General features: G+C 32.8%; 1 pseudogene; it reads right to left on the bottom strand.

Moving 5' to 3' along the window:
* LOC105061123 (pre-mRNA-processing protein 40A-like) overlaps nt 1-23,955 on the bottom strand; it is a 42,441-nt pseudogene extending 18,486 nt beyond the window's left edge.
* Nucleotides 23,956-26,352: the final 2,397 nt, after the last annotated feature.

Genomic DNA, 26,352 nt, shown 5'->3' with positions numbered 1-26,352 from the left:
CATGTTACTGTAACACAATGATAAACCATCCAAATGCTACCAAGGCTATGAAGTAAACAACGGATCAGTCTTAAGAGTAAACAACCCTAAGGTTGGTAGAGATTGTGAAGTAAACAACAGATCAATTAGGGTAAACAACCCAAATACCATCTATAATATGCTATAAAATTGTCCTAAAAATATAGTACAATCTATCGTGCAATTGCACTGTAAACCAACAGCATAATTATATGCTATCGGATTAGTAAATGTACTCTATTTAAATTTTGCTTTTAAGCTTTTGCTTATTTTTTTAACTCTTTATATTAAGCAGTTTTATTTTATTTCAAGCTTTGTTCTTATTTCAAGTTTTACTTACTGCACTTATATTTATTTATCCTTGTTTAAGCTTTGTTTCTTTCTATTAGTCTTGTTCGTACTTAACTTATTTAAGTTTTACTTGTCTCACTTATAATTTTAAGTTCGCTAATCGGCCATAGTTTATAACTTAAAGTTTACAATAGTTTATTCAATAGCTTAGTAGTTTATTTGCTGCATTTATATTTTTTGCTCTTATATTAGCTTCTTTACTTATAGTATAGATAGTTTTAGTCATTCGAAGTTTAGTTTATCTTAATCGAGTGAAGTTTATAGTTCATAACTTATGTTTTCTAATTTATATCTAGTTTATGTTTCAGCTTAGCTTGCACTTTAGATCGCCTTAGTTTAGGTTTGCATCTTGTGTACTTAGGTTGTCCTTAGAATTCCATTAGTCTGATCATCTCGTGTCTGAGTGCTTGTAGGTCTGTCCTTTACCTCCATTCTGTATGCCTATCTGTTCATCATTTAAGTTTGTTGTCTGTATCTTATGCTTGACCTCCTTAACTCCTCAATCATAATCCATTTTGTTTTTACACTCCTGGATTTCGAGCTGTAAGTCATATGGTGCATACGGGCACTATCGTATACCTCATAGTTCGTCTATCCATTTACTGCTTCCATGTGTACGCACATGGCTTGTTCGTCTATCCATTTACTGCTTCCACGTATACGCACATGACTTGTTCGTTTACCCATTTACTGCTTCCACATGTGTGCGGGTGGCTTTTACTGCTGTATCACACTGTTGTGACAAACTACTGCTAAGTCACTGCTGTGTAATACTTCCGCCTCGTGGTTATCGTGGTTCCTGATCTAAGTCAGAAGAGTCCATTAGGACTTGCGAACTATCATAAACCTGTGGCTCCGTCCCACACATAGCACTGCTTCCACATGTACGTGCGTGGCCCGAGTCAATTTTGGTATCAGAGCCACGTGCGTACGCATGAAAGCAGTGGTATGTAGATTTAGAATAATGAGGTTGTATTCTGGTACCAGAATTGACCCGAGCCATGTGCATATACATGGAAGCAGTGGTGTGTGTGTGGGACGGAGCCACAGGTTTATGATAATTCGCAAGCCCGAACAGACTCTCCTGATGCAGATCAAGAACCCTGATAACCATGAAGCGAAAATATCACACAGCAGTGACTCAGCAATAGTTTGTCACAACAGTGTGACAGCAGTAAAAACCACGTGCGTACACGTAGAAGCAGTAAATGGGTAGATGAACAAGCCACGTGCGTATACATGGAAGTAGTAAATGGATAGACGAATTATGAGATCTACGATACTGCCCGCATATACCGTATAACTTACAGTCCGGAACTCAAGAGTGTAAAAGCAAAATGGATTATGATTGAGTTAAGGAGGTCAAGCATATAGATACAGACAACAAACTTAAATGATGAACAGATAGGCATACAGAATTAAGCTAAAAGATAGACCTACAAGTATTCAGACACGAGATGATCAGACTAATGAAATTCTAAGGACAAACTAAGTACACAAGATGCAAACCTAAACTAAGATGAACTAAAGCGCAAGCTAAACTGAAACATAAACTAGATATAAATTAGAAAACATAAGTTATGAACTATAAACTTTAGCCGATTAAGATAAACTAAACTTCGAATGACTAAAACTATCCAAACTATAAGTAAACAAGCTAATATAAGAGCAAAAAACATGAATGCAGTAAATAAACTACTAAACTACTGAATAAACTACTGTAAACTTATAAACTTTAAGCTATAAACTATGGCCGATTAACGAACTTAAAATTATAAGTGAAACAAGTAAAACTTAAATAAGATAAGTAAGAACAAGACTAACAGAAAGAAACAAAGCTTAAATAAGCATAAATAAACATAAGTGCAGTAAGTAAAACTTGAAATTAGAACAAAACTTGAAATAAAATAAAACTGCTTAATATAAAGAGTAAAAGAAATAAGCAAAAGCTTAAAAGTAAAATTTAAATAGAGTACATTGACTAATCCGATAGCATATAATTATGCTGTTGATTTACAGTACAATTGCATGATAGATTGTACTATATTTTTAGTATAACCTTATAGCATGTTACAGATGGTATTTCAGTTGTTTATCCTGATTAATCCATTATTTACTTCACAATCTCTACCAACCTTAGGGTTGTTTATCCTTAAGAGTGATCCATTATTTACTTTACAGCCTTGGTAACATTCGGATGGTTTACCATCGTGCTACAGTAACATGCTACAGTGCGCAACAATACTGCACAGTATTTCTGTTACAGTACTGCACAGTAAATATGCGACAGTAATTAGCTACAGTACTATAAACAGTAATATAAGAAAGCTTAAAATATAAAGAAAGCTTAAAACATAATTAAAAGCAGTAATATGAAAGAAAAATTAACTTTATTTACAAAAACATACTTATATGGGGTTTGTAGAAACTGAAATACAAATCGTACAAGCTTTATGTACACTAATCAAGCTTAAGCAAACTTAAATACACACCATAAAAGCTAATATATGCTAATATATGAGTAAATACACAGGTAAACACACTTATTTACAAACTCACATGGATTACTGAGCTAAATACCAGAGAGTTCTGTGGAAGAAACTGTGAAAGGAAGGAGTGAAATATTTTAATGGAAGAATGGTGAAGACGATGACATGTGATGGAATAAACAAAAAAAATGATGAAAGAACTTCTCTGGAGATGTGATGTGGAGAAATATTTTAATGGAGCAGGTGAAGAGGCTTTGTTTATACGGAGAAGCCAAAACTTTCGATGAAGATGTCTGCTATGAAGGAAGCAGATGGAGGATTACGAGGAAAGGAGATCTGTGGAGAAGATGAGTAGAAAGGAAGAAAATTAGAGGGAAGAAGACGAGGAGAAGAGAAGAAAGGATGGGAGAAGAAAAAAAAGGGACTCTGCTACTCAGAACCGAAACCCCTCTCTCGACCTATTTCCTGTGCTCGATCGATGCCCTGGACGAAAGACTTTTCCTTTATTTATAGGCGAGGGAAGGAACTATGCGGACTTTAATTAGTTTGGAGTCTGATGGACTTCATTTGGTTTGAAATTCGAAAACTTGTAGAAGTCAAAACCGAAATCGGAACTTAATTGGCTTTAAGTCCGATTTCCTGTAACATCTTGTCGTCTTTGTACAGTATCAGAAATCTTCCTGTAGATGAATAGTAGTAATGATAGGAATCTTTCTGTAGCTTGCTTGTCGTCTTTGGATTTTAGCATAGACCGACTTTTAAAAATGAACCGTCTCTGAGAATTAAACCAACTTTGAAATCAGTAGTCATGATTGTTGTAGACAGTATGATCTTCTGAAGTGGCCAATGGAAGAGCCACAAAATTTGTACCCACAAGAAAACTTTTCTACCAAAATTTGGTAAAAGAGTTAGTAGAAAAATATTTTCTTCTTTTTTCTTTCTTTTACAAAGCTCAACCTTCTAGAGTGAATTAATTGAATACTAGAGAAAATTGTCTTACTCAACTTTCTGAACCATAATATAGATGGACGTCTATTTGCCTGCAGTTGTATCCAAATTCTTCTTCAATTCTTAGGCATGATATAACTTCTTTAAATAGTTTTTGACTTCGAATTTTTTCAGGATAATTTTCTAAGTTCAAAAGAGGATGCCATTCTGGATATGAATTTTCCTTGCACAAATCTTAGGGGTCCTCTTGAATTGGTATTCTTGTTGGAAGATTGGTAGTCATCCAAATTCGCCCATCAATCTGGCATTTTTGTTGTTGCAATTTTCTGACTATCCAATAAACTTCTAAATATGATATTACCTCGTAAAGTTTGAGATCAAAATCTTTGGCAAATGTTTCTTTTTCTTTTGTCATTCTTGGCCGAAATCCTACTTGATTATCTACATCCTCAAAAGTACTGATATTATAAATCTAGAAAGGATACTCAACACCTCCTATCTTCTTATCTTCTATACCACTGTATATTTTTACTTCAAGATACTCTCGATTTTTTTCTACTTAGTATAGTGGCAACAATGGAAGGAAATATATCATATGGCATGGCACAATCTATTGAAATTAACTTCACAAGCCCTTTATATAAAGCTCTAACTTCTTCTGATCTGGTAAGTATATTGATTAGGGATGGAAAGAGCTTGAGATAGGTCCAATTGTCTAAAAACAACTGTACTTCTTCAAGGAGCTCCTTTGATTCATCAGGCTGGGTTGCTTTTTGATAGATATCTTTTTGGAGTTCTGAATTTAAAACTTCATGTGCCTTTTTTCAATAATCAAGTCTTTTGAACTTAATCATTGTTGGTGTCTCTGATATTTCACAGAGATTATAGAGAGAGATGAGTTCAGAGGTAGGTTGTGTTATCTGTCTTCTAACTTTGTAAATATGTTCTTTGATAGTTTTCAAAGAATATTTTTTGCTGCTAAATGGTTGATCAGACTAGTCATATGATGGAGAAACTCCTTTTCAGATCAGAATAGATAAGCATCCCATGCCTTATAAATTATAGAACATATTTTTTGGAGAAGATCCGAATGGAAAGATTCCATAGCTTTTAGATCTTTACTCAATTTGTAATATAAAGAGGCTTTTCCCTTTTTCTTCCTTTTTGAATCTCTGAAAAATAAAGATGTGAGTATCTCAAAAAAATTAAGGATTAACCCTAGAGCTCTTTTAAGAGAAATTTCTTATCTTTCGGTGTTGACAACGTCCCTGTTCCTATAATTCAGAAGAATTTATAAAATGACTTGATGGCAAGTTTTATGATAACAGTTCAAAAAATTCTGATAGATTCTTCTGATTCTGAGCAGACATCGTTACAAATAGTTTGAACTTAATTCCCTACTATTATAGTATCAGCTTCAGAATATACCAAGGGTTTTGTTTAAGGTAATAAGATTTTATAAAACCAATTATGTTTTACATGATTTTCTATTGGTCTTATAAGATCTTTCTTAAGATTTTCTTACCATTTCTTTAGAAAGGTAAAAGCTTTTGTTTGAGCAAGATCATCTATTTTATCAACAGAGTTTGTCTTCATAAAAAGTCTTCTTAAGTTAGGGTTTTCTGCTTAGTATTGGAAAACTTTATCTTGCTTCATAATTGTGTTTAAGAAAGCCTAGGGCTTCAGGTAGAAATCTCTCAATCTGATTCTGACAATTTTCTAGACTTTCAGATTATAGATCAAATCAGCTATCAGTGAAGAACTCATGAATATCTTTTAAATCTATCGATATCATTAAGGGTTAGATATTTTCCTATATATTCTGTAGTATTATTTGTTAGCAGTCTAATGGTGCTCATTTATTAGGTTCAATATAGCCTCGAAAGATTTTTTGCCTTCTTCTTTTTAGAGATCTTTCGAGCTCTCTTATCAAACTTCTTTTTGGATTTTATATATTTTTATATACAATTTATCTAGTTGGAATCCAAATTGATAACAGAAATCTTCTAAAATATAGAGATCATTTATCTTTTCTCTTCTATGTGTCTTTGTAAATTGATCTCTAATCCTCGAGCTGTTGTTCAATTCAAATCCACCAAAAAGAATTACTCTATCTGACTTGCTAATATTATCTATATACTCTAATCTAATTTTATTCTTTTCGAAGAATAAAGGAGCTATTCCTAAATTAACTTTTATACCTAAAGATAATGACTTTAAAAAAAATTATTTTAAACCTAAAGGAGATAGTTCTAAAAAAAATCCTTTTAAACCTAATATAGCAGAGTAAGTATGTCTATACCATCTAAACTCAGCTAAACTCATACTCCTAAGACTAAACTGATTATTAATATCTATATATAATTTATCTATAGTGTTCAAAGAATAATCTACGGGATTATTACCTTTAGAGTTCTTCTAAACAATATTCACAATTTCTGAGTTAGTGGAAGGAGTTTTCCACCAACCTTTCAATTGCCTTAACAAGTAATTTATCATTGTCTTGGCTATTGGAATTTGTAAATAGTCATGAATCTTATAGGCTTTCAAATATATCATTGTCGGTTAATGACAATAGTTAATAATTTGATATTCTATAAGTCCATCAGTGTTCCAACCAAAAGTTCTTCTATTGGAATGGATAGTGGATAAGTTGTCAGAAATTTCTATCAACTGTAAATCCATGAAGATCGGTCTAAGATAATGATTTATTATCCTAGGAACCTGAACTATAAGTTTATAGTTAGAAATTGATTTATCTTCGATGTTTTTTGGAATAAACAATTTATTAACTATTCTCTTTTTACTAATTATTCTCTTATTCTCAGAGTTTTCTGAGACTAAGAGATTACTAATTCCTAAAGAATTATTAATTTCTAGAAGATTACTAATTCCTTTATCCTTAGAGAAGCATGAGGTTTCATGAATTTCTTTATATAAAGGGATTAATATAGACCTACTAGATGAAGATGACGGATTCAAGGTAAGCTGGTTCAAAGATTTCAAAGCAGGTAAAGGGTCTGACCTGATCTTTAAATCGCACAGATCAAATATAGAAACAATTTTTTCAAGAGTTTCGTCAGAAAGAATTTCATCAGCTTAATTCAATATGATTTCTTCTAAGAATTCCTTTTCTAATTGTGCTTCTAAAATGTCGGGTGTTGGAGGTACCTCAGTTAGATCCAAATATTCTTCTTCAACGATCTTATTGTAATTTTCGATCGATACCTTCAACTGACTGATGTCTGGACTTGACTCAGAGGGTTTTAATAAAGATATAAAGTTCAAATTAATTTTAGTATCAGGGTCAGGACTATGAACAATCTCAATGATTTCATCGGAAGGGTTTTCTTTGATCAAGATTTTATCAGATTCTTTAAATGAATCATTTTCAGTTTCGACTCCTAGGAGATTGGATATAAGATCGATCGTTATGAAAAAATCATCAACCTTTACTAATGAATGATCCTAATCAAATTCAGATTCTCTTTATCCTCTAGAAAGCTATCAGTCTGTGTTTCTTTAAAGTTGAGGAAATAATCCATACAATTTTATTGTTCCTCAACCTGATCTAGATGTTTAGAGGTTTTATTAGAAAGAGTTTCTACTTTAGAGATTTGATCAAAATCATTGGTAGAAACCTTAATTAAACTGGTATTCTTTTCTTTTTGAACCTGAATTGTCTTGAAAACAAGTTCAGCTTTAAAGCTTCCACAAAATTTCCATGATTCAGCAATCCTTTTAATCACAGTTTCTTGCATTTCAGGACTAGCTTCCTCAAGGCCTTTGATATAACACTTATCGAACCAGCCAAAGAAGAAAATGTATCTCTCTTCAATCCTCATCTGACTGAACCATATTTCTCTAATAAAATTTCTTTCCCTTTTATTGTAAGTTTCAAAGAACCAGTCTTTTTTATCTTTGTTTTCTTTAGAATCAAAATCTTCTTTTAGTAGTTCTTTATTTATAGAAAATTCGGCTACTTCTATTATATTAGAGTCAAGATAAGGCCCATATGGACTTTCTATAACTAACCTAGCTAATTTTTTTTATTTTAATTTTTTACTTTTCCATCTAATTATGTGAAATATCTATAATAGGTTTTATACTATAACTATTTGGACTATTTTCTAACTCTCTCAAAGTTACAGAAGATTTATTTAAAGACATGGTTTGAATGCAGGTAGATTTCTGAAGCTCAGTATTTTTCAAGTTGAATGGTGAGGTTTTCTCCGTCTTAAAGAATTTCTTTATCCCAAGATTTTTTAGTCTAGATTCTATTCTTTCAAGATCCCGAAGATAATAATTAAAGAATCATTCTTTATTTTCTCTATCAGTTTCTTCAAGTACATCTGGGGAAAATACTTCTTCTTCTATATCTTCAGAGTAAATGGATTCTATATCATCTTCTACATCATCTTCCACCCAGTCCTCCACATCAAAGGCTTCAAGATCTTCATCTATTTTATTATTTTGAGAGAATCAGCTACTTATTATCTAAATATGTGCTAAATATATCTACCTTAACTAGTCTAGCTAATCTATTTCTATATTGCCTAAAGAATCAAACTAAGTTTTTATCTTAAGTTCTATAAAATAAACATCTAGACTACTAATTAACTCCTCAACAGTTACTAGATTTTTATTCATTTTGCTTTTATGAGGCATTTTATAAGCACAAATAAGTTATCTTTAGCACAGATAGGTTACAAATCAATATCAGTTCTCAGAAGTTAAGAGATCTAAAGATACCAGCCATAGGGATGACACAAAATAGTCAAGCAACTAGATTGACCCTTTTTCACGCCTTTCCTCATGGCTAACACGGGTATACTTGCACGACCGAACGGCGACCGTAGATGGCTAAAGTAAAAATCATCAGATCCCCTCTCTGGCATAACTTGGCTTTGATACTAGAATTAACCCAAACCACACGCGTACGCATGGAAGCAGTGGTATGTGCGTGGGACGGAGCCACAGGTTTATGATTGTTCACAAGTCCTAACAGACTCTCTTGATGCAAATCAGGAACCCCGATAACCACGAGGCGAAAGTATCACACAGTAATAAGTGACTCAGCAGTAATTTGTCATAACAGTGTGACACATCAGTAAAAGCCACGTGCGTACACGTAGAAGCAGTAAATAGATAGACGAACAAACCACATGCGTACATGTAGTAGTAAATGGATAGACGAACAAGCCACGTACGTACATATGGAAGCAGTAAATAGATAGACAAAATATGAGGTATACGATACTGCCCGCATGCACCATATAACTTACAGTCCAGAACCCAAGAGTGTAAAAGCAAAATGGATTATGATTGAGTTAAGAAGATCAAGCATACAGATACAGACAGAACACACAACAAGCACACTGACAGATTACTTAAGTTTAACTTAAAAAGATGAAAATATAGACTAAGACACAGACTAATGGAAGGCTAAAGTAAGAAAATATAAACTAAGGCGAATTAGAGCACGATCTAAGCTAATATAAGAGAACACAAGTTGAAACATAAACTAATAACCAGATGTAAACTAGAAAACATAAGTTATGAACTATAAACTAAACTTCGAATGATTAAAATAATTAAAACTAAAACTATCCAACATAAAATAGACTAGGCTGAAAGCTACGAAGGATTAAAACTATAAGTAAACTAGCAAAGCAAATAAACATAAATACAGTAAATAAACTACTAAACTACTGAATAAATTACTGTAAACTTGTAAACTTTAAGCTATAAACTATGCTCGATTAGCGAATTTAAAATTATAAGTGAGACAAGTAAAACTTAAATAAGATAAGTAAGAGCAAGACTAACAGAAAGAAACAAAGCTTAAATAAGGATAAATAAACATAAGTACAGTAAGTAAAACTTGAAATAAAAACAAAGCTTGAAATAAAATAAAACTGCTTAATATAAAGAATAAAAGAAATAAGCATAAGCTTAAAAGCAAAATTTAAATAAAGTACATTCGCTAATCCGATAGCATATAATTATGCTGTTGCTTTACAGCACAATTGTACGATAGATTGTACTATATTTTTAGTACAACCTTATAGCATGTTACAGATGGTATTTTGGTTGTTTATCCTGATTGATCCGTTGTTTACTTCACAATCTCTACCAATCTTAAGGTTATTTATCCTTAAGACTGATCCGTTGTTTACTTCACAACCTTGGTAGTATTCGAGTGGTTTACCGTCGTGCTACAGTAACATGCTACAGTTCGCAACAATATTATACAGTGTTTCTGCTACAGTACTGCACAATGCATATACTACAGTAATTAGCTACAGTACTATGAACAGTAATATAAGAAAGCTTAAAATATAAAGAAAGCTTAAAACATAATTAAAAGCAGTAATATGAAAGAAAAATGGACTTTATTTACAAAAACACACTTACATGGGATTTGTAGAAACTGAAATACAAACCGTATAAGCTTTATGTACACTAATCAAGCTTAAGCAAACTTAAATACACACCATAAAAACTAATATATACTAATACATGAGTAAACACTTATTTACAAACTCACATGGATTACAAAGCTAAATGACAGAGAAACAAGATTTTATGTGGAGGAATCTGTGGAAGAAGGAAGAGGGTGGAATATTTTAATGGAAGAAATGGAGAGTAGAAGGGATGCTGGAGTTTTTTAACGGAAGAAAGATGAGAGGAGACATTGTTTATGTGGAAGAAACAAAAGAAGAGTGGAAGATGATAAATAAACAAAAAGAAAAATGATGGAGGCTCTCTCAAGAGATGGGATGTGGAGAGGTTATTTTAATGAAGTGACATGTGAAGAGGCAGAGAAGAGGCTTTGTTTATGCGGAGAAGCCAAAGCCTTCAGTGAAAATGTCTGCTATGAAGAAAGCAGATGGAGTAGGATTAGGAGGAAAGGAGATCTATAGAGAAGATGAGCGGAAAGGAAGAAGATTAAAGGGAAGAAGACAAGAGGAGAAGAGAAGAGAGGAGAGGAGAAGAAAGAAGAGGGACTCTGCTACTCAGAACCGAAATACCTCTCTCAGCCTTTCTCCCGTGCTCGATTGATGCCTGGGACGAAGGCCTTTCTCTTTATTTATAGACAAGAAAATATGCGGACTTCAATCAGTTTGGAGTCCGGCGGATTTCATTTGGTTTGAAATTCGAAAGCTTGTAGAAGTCAAAACCGAAGTCGAAACTTAATTGGCTTTAAGTCCGATTTCCTATATCGTCTTGTTGTCTTTGTACAATGTCAGAAATCTTCCTATAGATGAATAGTAGTGATGTCAGAAATCTTCTTGTAACTTGCTTGTCATCTTTGAATCTTAACGTAAACCGACTTTTAAAGATGAACCATCTTTGAGAATTAAACCGGCTTCGAGATCAATAGTCGTGATTGTTAGTGTAGACATAGTATGGTCTTTTGAAGTGGCTAATGAAAGAACCACAAAATTGTACCTACAAAAAAAATTTTCTATCAAGATTTTGGTAGAAGGATTGGTAGAAAAATATTTTTCTTTTCTTTTTTCTTTTTTTTTTCAAAGCTCAACTGTCTGGAGTAAATTGGTCGAGAACAGAAGATGCCAGATCTTCAAAGACAGGAGATGCCAGATCTTCAAAAATAAGAGATGCCAGATCTTCAAAGATTACACGATCGTCAAGTTGATAGTCTTGTCCTAGATTTTGCAAAATATCTTCTTGATGCCAAAATTTGTCTTGAACTTCTTTGAGATAGTTTTCGATATTCAGCAAAGGTTCCCATATCCTACCCCAAGCTTCTTCTATTGCTTCTTTTGTTTTTATATAGATTGATGTAGCTACCCAAATCCTTCCATCTGACCAGCATTGTTGAGTCTTTTTCTTTTGAGCCTCCCAATAGACTTGTAAATAACATTTTGCTTGATATATTTTGAGATCAAAAACTTTTAGTTCTTTCTTTCTTTTGTCTGTCAATTATCACAATAAAGTCTTCTTCCTCCTTATAGCTACTGATCTCATAGATTTGAAAATGATGTATTACTGTTCTAATTTCTCTATTTTCAATGCCACTAAAGATTTCAACTTTCAATAAATTATGAAACTTTCTTCCTACTTCATAAAGAACTTCACTAACTACTGTTGGAAACATATGTAGGCTTGAAAAGAGATCCACAGATACTATTTGGACCAATACCTTATATAGCGCTCGAACTTCTTCCTTTTTGGCAAAGATATTAAATAGTGGTAGATACAGCTTAGGATAATCCCATCCATTTATAAGAAACATATGTAGTCCTTCAAGCAAATCTTTTAGTTCATTGGGCTGAGTTGTCCTATGAAGAATATCATCAAGCAATTCAGGATTCAGAGCTTCTTGAGCCTTTTTCCAACAATCAAGTCTTTTTAGCTTAACCATTGTTGGCGTCTCTACTAGATTATAGATCTGATAGAGAGTGATCAATTCAGGAGTTGTTTGTCTTGATTGTTCTCTTACTAGTTTTATCTGCTCTCTTATCATCATCAAAGATAATTTTTTTTTATCATATGATCAGCAAGGGCTGTCAAGGCATTTCAAAAGTCCTTTTAGTTTAAGAGATGAGTTTTTCATATCCAGTTAATTAGATTATATGATTCGAATGGTAGCCCCGGATTATAAAATAAAATAAAAAAATTCTTGAGAGCAGTCCTTCTGACTTGATTATTCCTTTCAGAATTTTCCCCTATAAAAATTTACGAGATAAAAAGTCAAGAAGAGAATTTGTTTCTCCTTTAACGTATTCAATGTTAAAATCAAATACAGAAAGAATTGCTTGTCATCTAGCAAATATTTGTTTAGATATTAAATTTTCAACATCTTTTTGTAGAATATCTTTAGCTGCTTTACAAGCAATTCGTAAAAAAAATTATTGATTTAATAAATCTCCTTAAAATTTTGATATTACCTTAACAATTGCAAGGATTTTTTTTTTATGGTGTAGTTTCTCTAGGTATCATTCCATGTACCAAAAGTAAATCTTACCAGATTTTCTTTGTCATCTATTCTTTGTTTCAAATACCTCCATATCCTATATCAGATGCATCGATTTCTACAATTTTGGAGGCATCTTGATGGACAATATTTAAATAGGGAAGACGTCTTACCTTTTCACTGATTTTTCTTACCGCCATTGCATGGTGCTCATTCCATAATGGTGGATTTTTTCTGAGTCGATCAGTTAGAATTTTTCTATCTTTAGCAAGAAATTCATAAAAATCGGCAACATAACTTAAACATCCTAAAAATCTTTGTAATTGCCTTTAATCTTTAATTTCATCTAAAAATTTATCAGCCAATTAAATGACTCTATTTATAGGAGAGATTTGATCAAATTTTATTTTGAAGCCTAAGAATTGAATCTCAGTTTGAAAGAGTTTTATTTTTCTTGCTGAAATTACTAATCAATTTTAAATTATTACTTTATAGAAGATGTTCAAGTGTTTTCAGTGTTGATTTATATTTTCTGAGAAGAAAAGTACATCGTCTATATATACAATTAAAAATTAGTGTAAGGAAGATTTCATTCATGATTTTTGAAATTCAGAGGGAACATTTTTCAATCCAAAAGACATTACATTCCATTCATAATAGCCAAAGGGTGTGATAAAAGCAGTTTTATATCTATCTTCTTTTTTAATTTATATCTGCCAAAATTCCGATTTCATATCAAATTTAGAGTATATCCTAGATCCTTGAATCCTTTTAATTAAGTCTTACTTATTAGGTATAAGAGATCTTATCCACTAAAAAACTTTATTTAAAGGTTTATAATTAATTACTAATCCAAGTAACCCTCTTTCTTTTTCTGCTGCATTTTCAATATAAAAGGCTGCACAACTCCATGGTGAAGAACTTTTCCTAATCAAGCCTTTTTCTAATAGGGTTTTAATTTCTTCCTTACAAATTTCTAGAAGCCTTTTATTCATCTGAATGGATCTAGCTTTTGTAGGGATCTTGTCTTCATGAAAATCAGGAATATAAGGTAGGCTAATCTGATGCTTCTTCCTATACCAGAAGGCTGAATAGTTTTGAACAAACATTTTCTTTAAATTAATTTTCTAATGTTAAAGATTTTTCTTGAAATTTTTTACTAGATAAGATTCTTTGAATCCTCATATTTTTTATTTCATAAGATATTTCACCTAAAAATTTTTCTTTACCTTTAATGGCTTTCTCTAGTTGGTTAAGAAAAGCCTCTTCTGATTTTGAGCAAAATCTGAATCTAACTCTTTTACCCTTTATAGAAAAGATAATTCTTTTTTCAGTAACAGTAAAGGGTTGTATTAGGATTAAAAAAGGATTTCCTAAAATTACACCTTGTGTAAGATTTTTTACAAGTAAAAATGAGGTTTGAATGCATGTTTTCCCAACACAAACATGAACTTCAGGGATCTTATATTCTACCTTAAGTTCTCCTCCATTAGCTGTTTGGACTTTGTGAGTTGATTTTTCAAAATATCTGAAGGGAACAAGTCCTTCTTTGATATAGTTTACATCAGTCCCTAAATCAATTAAAGCTATTTGTTTAAACTGAAATCCTCCTTTTAGTTTAAATAAAATCTCACAAAATCATTTTTGTTTTACATATCTTTCAATAGATTCTACAAAATCTTCTGAAATGATGTCTAAGATATGCTGAGATACTCTTAACCTTTTGTCAGGAGTTTCTTCAAAGAATTTTAACTTTTCTTTAAGTATGACTATTTCTCTTTTCATCAAAGCTTTTTCTTTTAATAGATCTTCTAGATGGGATTTTCTATCAGCTGATTTGGAGATTTTATCCTTCTCAACTTCTTCATTATCGGCTCCTTGCTTCTTTTCTTGGTTTAGGAGAGATTTTAATCTCTTTTTTCTCATAGAAAAATTGACATTTCAGCTATAAATTGTTCATCTCTGGCTAAAACTAAGATCATATTTTCTCTAGTATAAACTTCTAAAATGCTTTTCTTTTTAAAACATTGATGATCATCATGTTCAATTTCTTGTTCCTTATTTAGAGAAATTGCAGAATATAGCCTGATAAGATCCTTTTCATTCTCCTTTTTAGGGATTTTTCTAGCTCTTTTGTCATAATTTCTGCTAGGTTCATATTGATAATAAAGGTTACTTAATTCTCTTTTATCTAGAACCTTTTGTTGTTCATATTGATTTCTAAATGTCACTCTAAAGCTTAGTTTAGGATTATTTAATCGAGGAATTTTGATTTGTAAATTATCACAGGTAGATTTAAAATAATGAGTTTTAAACTCAAAGACCCTTTCCTTTTGTCCTCTGATCTTATCATCAGATAAACAATCATCCTTCTTCTTAGAGAAGCATAGACTTTTGAAATTTTCTTCAGATCTACAACTCCTCTTGATTTTAGAAAATAAAGGAGATTCTATAAAAGTAGGCTGATCTAGAGTTTTTAGAGAGTAAAGAGGATTTAATTTGTATTCTTCAATCTGTCCGTCTAAGGGGTTGAGTATAGAGTTTGGTTTGGATGGAAGTATTTCAATCTGATCCAAATGTTTTACTACAGGAGTTTCTTTATGATCCTTAGTTATTACCTTCTGCAGACTGGTGCTTATTTTCTTTGGAACAGTCATTGGCTTACAAGGTTTTAGGATAACTTTTAGATCTTCAATAAAATTTTTAGCAGACTTTTGGCATCTTGTTGGCTGAATATTTGCTTTTTTTTTTCTAGATGGAGATATCACCCAGTTTTGAGAAAAAACCTCAATTCCAAACTCCTGAAATCTAAGGTTTATATTTTCAAGACCTTTAGGATAACACTTTGTAAACCGGTCAAAGAAAAAAATATCTCTTTCTTCAGTTCTCATTTGGACAAACCAAACTTCTCTTATAAAACTTCGTTGTTTATTATTATAGATTTTATAAAACCATACTTTTTTTTTTGATTTTTAATAGAATCGAAGTCTGCACTAAGCAGTTCCCTATCTATTTGAACATCAGCTACTTTTAAGTATTTACATCTAAATATGTGCTAAATATGTCTTCTACAATTAATCTAGCTATTCATTTTACATCTATTTTTATATTACCAAAAGAGTCAACTGAAGTTTTTATTTTAAGTTCTATACTATAAACATCTGAACTATCTTCTAACTCCTCAATAGTTACAAGTTTTTTATTCATTTTGCTTTTACGAGGATTTTATAAGCATAAATAAGTTATAGATCAATATCAGTTCTAAAAAGTTAGGCAAAAGATCTAAGAATACCAACCATGGGGACAACACAAAACAATCAAGCGACTAGATTGACCCTTTTTTATGCCTTTCCTCACAGCTAACATGGGGATACTTGCACAACCAAACGGCGATCACAGATGGCTAAGGTAAAAATCGTCAGATCCCCTCCACGACACAACTTGGCTCTGATACCAAAATTGACCCGGACCACGCGCGTATGCATGGAAGCAGTGATATGTGTGTGGGATGGAGCCACAAGTTTATGATAGTTCGCAAGTCCTATACAAATATATATATATGTATAGATATATATATGTATGCATATATATACATCTAGATATATATATATATATAGATGTATATGCATCTATATATATATATGCACACATATATATACATCTATACATATATATATATCTATATATATGTATGTGTGTATGTGTGTACACACACACACACACACACACACACATACATACACACACACACACACACACACATACATACATACATACATACATACATACATGTGTGCATATATATATACATCTATACATATATATATGTATGTATGTATGTATAGATGTATATATATGTGTGCATATATATATATATATATAGATGCATATACATCTATATGTATGTATGTATATGCACACATATATATGCATCTATATATATATATATATATATATGCACACACACACACACACACACATATATATATAGATGTATACACATCTATACATATATGTATATATGCATACATATATATACATCTATATATATATATATCTATAGATATATGTATGTATGTATGTGTACATACATACATACATATATATATATATGCATGCATGTATGTATGTATGTACATATAGGTATGTATGTATGTGTATACACATACATACATACATGTATGTATGTATAGATATACACATACATACATACATACACACACACACACATATATACATATACATATACATATACATATATATATATGTATGTATGTATATGTGTACATACATACATACGTACGTACGTATGTATATATACATACGTACGTACGTATGTATGTATGTACACATATACATACATACATACATATATCTATATGTATACATGTATACATCTATACATGTATACATGTATACATCTATACATGTATACATGTATACATGTATACATGTATACATGTATATGTATATGTATACATGTATATGTATATGTATACATGTATATGTATATGTATACATGTATATGTATATGTATACATGTATACATATATATATATATATATATATATATATATATATATATATATATATATATATATAGATGTATGTATATAAATGTATGCATAGATGTATAGATGTATATATATAGATGTATGTATATAGATGTATACATATGTATACATGTAATGTATGTATTTATTTATTTATTTATTTTTTCAATCAAAGCAATTTGATTTCTGACTCGGACCTACATGACACGACTGATTAATAGATACACTACAACATTCCACCTTTGTCATATATTCCATCCCTGATCAAACTTGCCTTCCTCAACTTCAAAACAGTTGCGCTAACGAGCAACAGTGAAAGCCGTTGCTTGTTGCTTCAAAACTCAGGGCTAAGACTTCAAGGAGTTTGCAACTGAAAAACTACAGGGCACACGCCCTTCTGCAAGGTGGGCACTTCCTTCGTCTATCATATGTATCGCTTGGCTTTGTCCCAAATCAATGAACTAATTAGAATTCTCAATACTCTACGACATTGATGAGATATACATAATACAATCTCTCTGATAGGATTTGGAGTTAAAGCTTCAGTAAAACAACTTGACTACCTGAGTTTCACAATGAGGAACTATATATAATAACAACAACAATAATAATAATAATCATAATGATGATGATGACTCAGCCATCCACAATAAGCAGCAAATAAACCAGAATGCACCCACAAATATAGTACCAAGCTTCACAAAGCAGCAGGCAGAAATGTGACTTAGTTATATAACAATTAATTTGATCATAAGGTTCTACTAAAAACATCGCGCACAATATCAAGTAATTAACATTTTGCTGAAACTTGAAACAACATGCTTATGCATGTAAAGTAACACAATTTAATGCAACAAGACTCAATGGTGCAAAATACTCTTGTTTACAATAAAATGCAGGCAGAAAGCCTCAACTAAAAATGTGCAGAATGCATCTCACAGGTGATATTGACAGACAAACAGAATAATGAATACAGTCTAACTTAATCTGACCAAGAAATATTGCAATGAACATGCACCACATAACATATCATACCTCTCTTGTGACTATACAAATCAAGTACCCATGAGCAACCTTAAGAAAGTATTGATGTCAAATGAATCAACATTGAGGAAATCAAAATTACGCCATTACATGGATCACCATTATGAGCCAAATAGGACAAATAATTTCACGACAGAAATAGGTGAATGTATGCTTCATACAGAAGGGGAAGAAATGAAAAGAGTGCCCTTTGCAGAGTAAAGAGTCAAACCAACGAGTTCAGAAACATCATAAGCAAGTGACTAAATGCTTGTGACATCTGTGCCACAGCACTTGATGGGTCCTGAAATCACAGCTCATGATTGACAGCAGAAACTTTACACAGCATTTGGGTATTCATATGAGACTAGAATTAATGCTCATAGTAAAATCTTCAATTGTCATCAGGTATGCCATTTACATAAATAAAGAACTCACAAAGTTGTATCATAATGAACAAATTTAGAAACACCGAAGTTTGAGATAGAAGCTTCAGTATCTGTAGCAAGTCAGTATCATTTTACCCAATATCTGTGTTTGTCATCAGTATCAATCTTGCCCATGCAATTCAAAGTAAATTAGAATGTGATAGTGAAAGTGAGATCTAGGATGATAGAAAAAACTTACTGTGATTGAAATCAAGTCATTCATCATACTGCAACAAATTGTTTTGAAATAATTAAGCATATCAGCTGGATCATAGTAATTAGGATACAGATTCATGTCACCATCATATACCTTCCATGTTGCATGCGCTTTTTGAGAATTTACTGTATCCAATACTTGCAACCATGCTATCATGTAAAACAGGTATACAACATTGATAATACCATAGTCCACAATTAAAAAAAAAAAGTCAACAATTGACAAAACAAAATCATATAAAACCTGTGGTACAATAGTATGGGAAGAACTATGCTATGGAATTTCTGTTGTTGGTGTCAATTAAAGATTTCATTGAGTGAGCAGTTCAGCAAGTGACAACCCTTAAGCGTTAAAAGCAACAAAAATTCACTCCAAATTATCCAAATATACAGAGGAAATGAATCATGTTTTGTTACTTCATGTTTTCTACAGATCACACCCACCACCACTAAAATTACAAAACGGCAGGCCCCTTGATGTAAGAAAGAATTCAGCAATCATTGGCTGCCTTGAGAAAACTGAAACCCCGTCTTCAAAATGACCATATAGAGCAGTCATTTTTTTGCTCCAGACGTGCCAAAAGACATCTACAGACCAGTAGAAGAACATGCAAAGAAACAGAGAATCCACATAAAACAAATTTGATCAACACTAGTACAGTTATAACTTATAACTGCAGCATTAATGAAAGGAACCATAATGGCAACCACTAGTATGATAGCAAAGGAAGAGGAAGTAGAGTCATTACATCTAGACATCCAATAGTATGACTTACCTCAATAGGTGTCATCAACTCAAAGGGCTTCTCCTAGCTAGACTGTCTGGTCTTCTTATTGTAATAATGTCTAAATAATTAAATGTTGCAGCTGAATCAGAATAAGAAAAAATGGTCCAACACAGTAGGGGGACAAAGATACAAATGAGCCAATGAAAGATGTAGAAATTACATCAGCCGCTGCCTACATTTATAATAAAACCAAAAGCCAAAAGCAAAAGAATGCGAGATCTGAAAACGCCGGAAGGAAAAGAATGCCATGGAAGTATGAATGTCCATTAAAAATATACTTTTTCCATCATCAGATGTGTGCACTTGCCAATCAGAAAAGGCCTGTTCAGCAGAGCTAGGTTGTGCATTTGTTGTCTCGATTTTTCAGAAGGAGAGAAGAAAGCTGCAAGCAAGCTCCATGATCAACATGAATTTGGAGGGAACATTTTCATGCAAAGTAATTAAAAGTACGGAAGATTCTCACAGCAACTGTGCCTGCCACAGCTGAAGATTGTGCAGCAACCTGCACTAAAGGTGTAACAAGAGGTACATTCTGAGTCCCAGGTGTAGACCAAGGTTGTCCGACTGCAGGTGTAATGGGTGCTTGCACCTGGGATGCTGGTTGATATTGGGATGGGATATTGATAGTATGTTGTGGCTGGCCATAAGACATCGTAAACTGCAGTCATGTATTAGCACAAAGTCACATAACCAAAGCTAACAAAAGCAAAAAGAAAAAAGGAGCAATATGTTAGCGGCAACTCCAGAATATGGATATCAGAGATCTTACTGTATAAGATGAAGAAAGAGGCATTCTTAAGCCACCTAAATTAGGCAGATGACTGTTAGGCATCTGAGGATTTTGCTGGGGCTGCAGTGTCCCAGATGTCATAGGCCTGCTTGGCAGAACATATGGCATTGGAATTGCTTGTGAAGACTGTGATGTTGCTGGGCCTGATCTTGGAGGTAAATGGTGTGCAGGTTGTTGACTTTGATTAGAAGGCATTCCAAAATTTGAACCATGAACACCTTGTCCAACAGGTCGGAATGCTGAGAGGCTGCTGGGATGAACTGATGCATTTGTTGAGCTGGAACCACAGGCCTAAACTGCAACATCCTCATAATAGCATGCTTTTAGATATAATGAAGGGAATTCAGCATATAGCAACATATCTGAAATTCCAGCAGAGAAATATATTCTCGCCTGCATAGGCATTGGTGGACCAAAATTTTGAGGTGGAACTGTGGACCTGACCACTGCAGGCCTAAGGGGCTTTACAAAATAAAATAACACAGTATTATGTTCATGCAACAGAAAAAAGACCAAACAAACAAAAGGGGGGCAAATTCATTTAGATTGACAAGATGGTACATCATTAAAATGGCAAGAGAATTAAAGAGTTATGTATGCTACATGTGCCCCAGAAAAATGTGGATTGCTGGCCATTCATAGCAGAGATTTAAGCAGCAACAAGCACTAGAATAGCAGTAAGACTAACATCAATAGTAAAAATGAATAATTGAATTGGATTAAAAAGGCAGTCAAGGATCCAAATCCCTCGTCAAACTTTCAAAAGTCAAAAAAGAATAAAATAAACATGCATTTGAGGCAGCATTTGGTAGTAAGATTAGTTCAGTTTTCTTTACGTTCATACCAAAATGCATAGCCATTCAGTTGGCTGTGGTTCCTCCTGAACTTTTCTAATTTCCTTACCATCGAACAATGAGAAATTACATATAGTTGAATTTGTAACACACCATGCCAATGTTCTAACACACAAGCAACATTTAAGATATTAAAATCTCATCAAGGACATTATGAATGTTACCAGGACCTCACTTTAAATGGCCTGATAAACCTTCCCTACTCAAACCTTGTTACATGATACACTAAGAATCTCAGTGAACAAGAAATATTTAACCAGTATATGATCTCATTGCATTAAAAACTCATTGCTAGAAAATTATTGTTTAGGCAATCTATTCAAACCAAAAAAATAACCATTATAATGTATCTTTTCATGTGGGATATTTACTCAAGCATGTCTACTCGACAACAAATTAAAGCAATTATCATTCAGCACCATCAAACCATTCAACAAAATAAATATTTGAGTGTTGCTATTGCATAAGAAATAAAACTGGATACTGATATGATAAAGGACAGCAGAAAATCCATGTCCTTTGACCTGATATCCAAGTACATGATGGGGATGGACATTCAAAATATAAAAGATATAAAAATCCCTCTTAGGGAATAAAATACAGCTTAAAGAGGCATCTCTCTTGCAGTCCTCAGAAAATAGAGACAAGGGTCGTTCAGGGCATCCATAAATGCATTCATGATTCATAATGCAGCTAAACAACTACCCAACTAAACACCTGATATGCCAAAATTCTTGGAAATAGTCTTGCACATCATGTTCATTATAAATAGGTACACCTGTTTATATGCAGAGATCGATACATCTCCAATATACAGATAATTCTTTCAAGTAAGACAACAAACAAGGCCGTGTCCCCCTCAAAATAATCTCGATAGTCTTGTTAATAAATATGGCAATAGCCAACAATCCAAGATTCAATTTCGAAGGAATAACCATTCTCGGCTTATAATATTAAATTTTAAAGAATAAGCCTACCATTGTTCTATTGTGAACTGATAATGTACCATGGATTCTATTGTTCTCACTCCAGCTCTTCTCTATATACTGAACATCTGAACCGCTAAACTTCACCTCCTTCAGTTCATACCAATATTCATACTTTTTCAGCATGCATGGCTTTCATTTTTCCTCTAATAAAAAAATGATAGTAAAAAGCAGTTGACTGCAATATAAACTTTAAGACAAACGAGGAAAACAAGGTGTTAGGGAAGAAAAAAAAAAGAAAATGGTTTATTATATGCCCATCTTACAGTAACATTCATTTCCAACTCACATAAGCCTTCAAATTTTGAATAGCTAAATAACTGCTTAGAGTGTATATTTTAAGCCAAATAATCAAGGTCAATTTTTCAGCTGAAACTTTAGTGGTCCTCCATATTTAATTTTGGTACCAACACGAGGATAAAATGTTTATTTGATCATAATACTTTATATTTTAAGTTATGGGAGGAGAGTTAAGGTGGCTAGCTGACTACTTTAACATTGGCATTAATATGTATGACAATGTTAACGAAATCAGACATGGATCGTAGAATTTTTCATACAAAGGACAAGACTTTGGAGTTAAAATATCAGAATCACATACTCCCATGTCGATGCACATAAGCAAAGGATTAAAGGACATAGCTTACCCTTCACCCAGAGGAAGGCGCCACCATTCACAGTCTCCGTACACAGAGATGTGCCGAGGTCAATATCGGTTCTGCCCTGATGCGGCAGGAGAAGAGTGCAAAGTTCAAATTTTGATGCAAAATGGATAAATCCCTAAACCCTACCACATGGGGAGACTTAGCTTAAGCACACAAAAAAGATAAAAGAACCCTATCTGACCCTTTCTCACTAAAAACAGTTCTGCGAGCAAAAAGCTCCGACACTGATGCCTGAGGGCATCAGAAAACAAGCCACTTGATCTAATCTGAAGGCCCCAACCATGTTGCACGTAATCTTGAAGAACCCAAGCAAACGGACAATCGAAAGTATGGCGGCAACTACCACCAAGGAAAGGGATTTTAAAGGAAAACAAGCCAAATTGTGCCCGAAGCCTCTGAAGCTTCAAAGAAGCCCTATTGCGATCATTCAAGAAAAGGAACGAGACTTTCTACGGTTGTTCGTTGTTCCGGCTTCCGTGTTCGAGCATGGAGAAAGGGGGAGGGGAAGAGAGGGCGAACAAGGGGGAAATACCCGAAGTCGCTCGGAATCAAAAGGCGACGACGCTGCGACGATGCCGAAGAGGACAGAGAGGAGGACTCCTCTCTCGCTCTCGTCCGCTCCTCCTCTCACTCTCTCTCCCTCGGTCGTTCTGCTCGCTCACCCCACGCGAACAGAGAGAAGTTGGCCTGCCGCTTGGGTCCGAATCGCGGGAAGAAATCTGTTCCGGGTTGCCGAATTTCATATCGGTGCGGTGGGTGTTACCTTCTGTTCCTTGCCGTTCGATCTTTATCCTACGGCAAGCGAACCGCTGCACAGGGAGGTCGGTGTCGAACCGGTGTCTGGGGCAGCAGAAAATTGCCACCAAGGCCGCCGGGCTGCCACCCAACCAAGCAGTTACCATGACCCGTCACAGAGCCAAATTCTGGTTACATTGACATGCCCAAGACCTCGCAGCCGATGCGTTAGCAGCTCTCCGGGTGTTGAGGCTACCAGTAATTTAACATCTGCATTACCTTTTTTTTCTTTTTTTCCCTTTTTTGGCCCTTAACATTCTATAAAATAGATATAATAATAAAATAAATATAATAAAGAACCATATAATAACATATTAATATATATTAACAATATCCTATTAAATGAATGAAGGGCTCGGCATAGTTGAATCTTTATTTTAGATACATACCACCGTAACCCAACAATGTACATGGTGTAATTTTCCTCCTTCCTCTAATCTTTTGAAATTTAATATAAGATAGATAAAATAGAATATAACTAGTATGCAACCCACACAATGTGCGGGATACATCTTTTATTTAAAAGATATAACATCCTAAAAGAATTATTTTTGTTATCTATATAATTTTTTAAACAATAATATATATTTTATTAGTATATAAAATTTATTTTTTTAATAAATATTTTTATTAGTTTTATTAAAATTTTATTTAAATAATACATTAATATATTCTTAAACATTATTAATTTTTCAAAATATTATTAATAAAAATATTAGTTTTCTCAATTATGTTTTTATGAAGATGCTGTTTTTTATCATCATTATTATTAATATTGTCGTATTAAGATTATAACAAAACCGACCATAGAAATACTTGGAGAGTTGCAAGATTCTACATTGAAATGCTCTTTTATTTCTACTATATTAAAAAAATATCCTTCAAAAATCCTTTCATATATGAATACTTAATCGTAAACATGATAGAGGGAGGCTTTGCCAATCCCATCTTTTTTATTTAGAAAGCCTATATTCTCCAAAATATTTTTTTATTAATTACAATATTTAGAAAATATAAATATATAGACATAAAATATTTAGAAAATATTTTTATCAAAATATATATTTCATTAATATATAAAAATATTTATTTTATTAATAATTATTTTTATCAAAAAGTTTGAGAAAAAGCCTCCATCTCTCTTTCTTTTTAATCGCCGAGGTCTTTATGTTAGATGTGTGCCCTAGAAGCCAATTGTTGGCTGACACATTTTATAATTCTAGAACCTATTTTTATATTTATAATTTTTTTATTATTGATAATAAGTAATTTTTATTTTCAATCATAGTTATGTGTCCATGATTTATCTTAAAAATCAACAAAGATAATTTTGTATATTCTCAAAGTGTTGAGAATTTGAGACATACATTACTAGTGATTAGTTTCTAAATGCTCTCAATCGTAGAATCATCACGGAAGACAGTGATCAATCTATTTAAGATCAATGCATGGATCACCTCCCTTCCAAATGGATGAGCCTTGAGTCTGTGGTGTAAAGATACTAGGATGAGAGTGCAGGTGGTTGTTAGAGACAACTTGCATCGAACGTGATCAATACGAAAAATTATTTAGATGTCTACTCACTCACCAGTGATTTTTTTAATATTACAGTGGTGTGAATCATTCTTTGATCTGTGGTGTATTGGCTATTCGTAGTGAGGCTATTGAGTTTGACTGTATGTTCACTTGGTCCCTAGCCATTCGGATTCTTGTTATGTATATTGACTTCAATAAGTTCAAATTTGCTGTTTGGAGTAGGATGCACCTAGATGAAATCTATCGATCTTGATAGAAAAGAAGTAGTCCTATGTGATTTACAAGACTGACTTTAGGAGGTCTTCGATCGAAACAAGTCTAAATACTGAAAAAAATTTCTAAGAGATTCACATATGGACTCGAGTCGAGCCAATCTAGTATTTGACTCGTGATAGAATTTGACGAGTTCTCTATGACCTCCATCGAGTTGAAACTCACGATAGAAAGACTGAATCATATGGTAACTACATCTAGAAGTTTAAATTTTTTTTATTCTACTGAATTGCCATTACATGCTGTTAGATGTCACTGGTGGATTGTGAGAACTCACTATGATTGTTTACGAATCAATGATTCTTGTTGGGTTGAGCTAGAATTATTCTAATCTATTGAAAGGAGTTTCAATGATACTGTGATAGAAATCATAATATGTCTCACTATCAGACAGAATAGAACCTAAGACTTCACACACAAAAAAAGCTTGACCCAATCAACGATTTCGATCAAAGTCAAATTATCAATTGGATTGATGATTTGAATTGATTTGTAAGTATTATAAATTTAGTAACTACTATTTGTTAACAGAGGATCTTAATTGTAAATATTATAATTTAATTGAGATTGATTAAATTATAAATCAAATTCTAATTAATTTAAATTAGATTTGATTTAATTAGGTTTGATTTAATTTAATGCTAATTGGGTTTAATTATTCAAATTAGATTTGGATTTCAACTATGATTGGATCA

The sequence above is a fragment of the Elaeis guineensis genome, chromosome 11 (genome assembly GCF_000442705.2).
Source record: "Elaeis guineensis isolate ETL-2024a chromosome 11, EG11, whole genome shotgun sequence".
Classification (NCBI taxonomy): domain Eukaryota; kingdom Viridiplantae; phylum Streptophyta; class Magnoliopsida; order Arecales; family Arecaceae; genus Elaeis; species Elaeis guineensis.
This window is presented reverse-complemented; position numbering and strand designations above follow the sequence as displayed.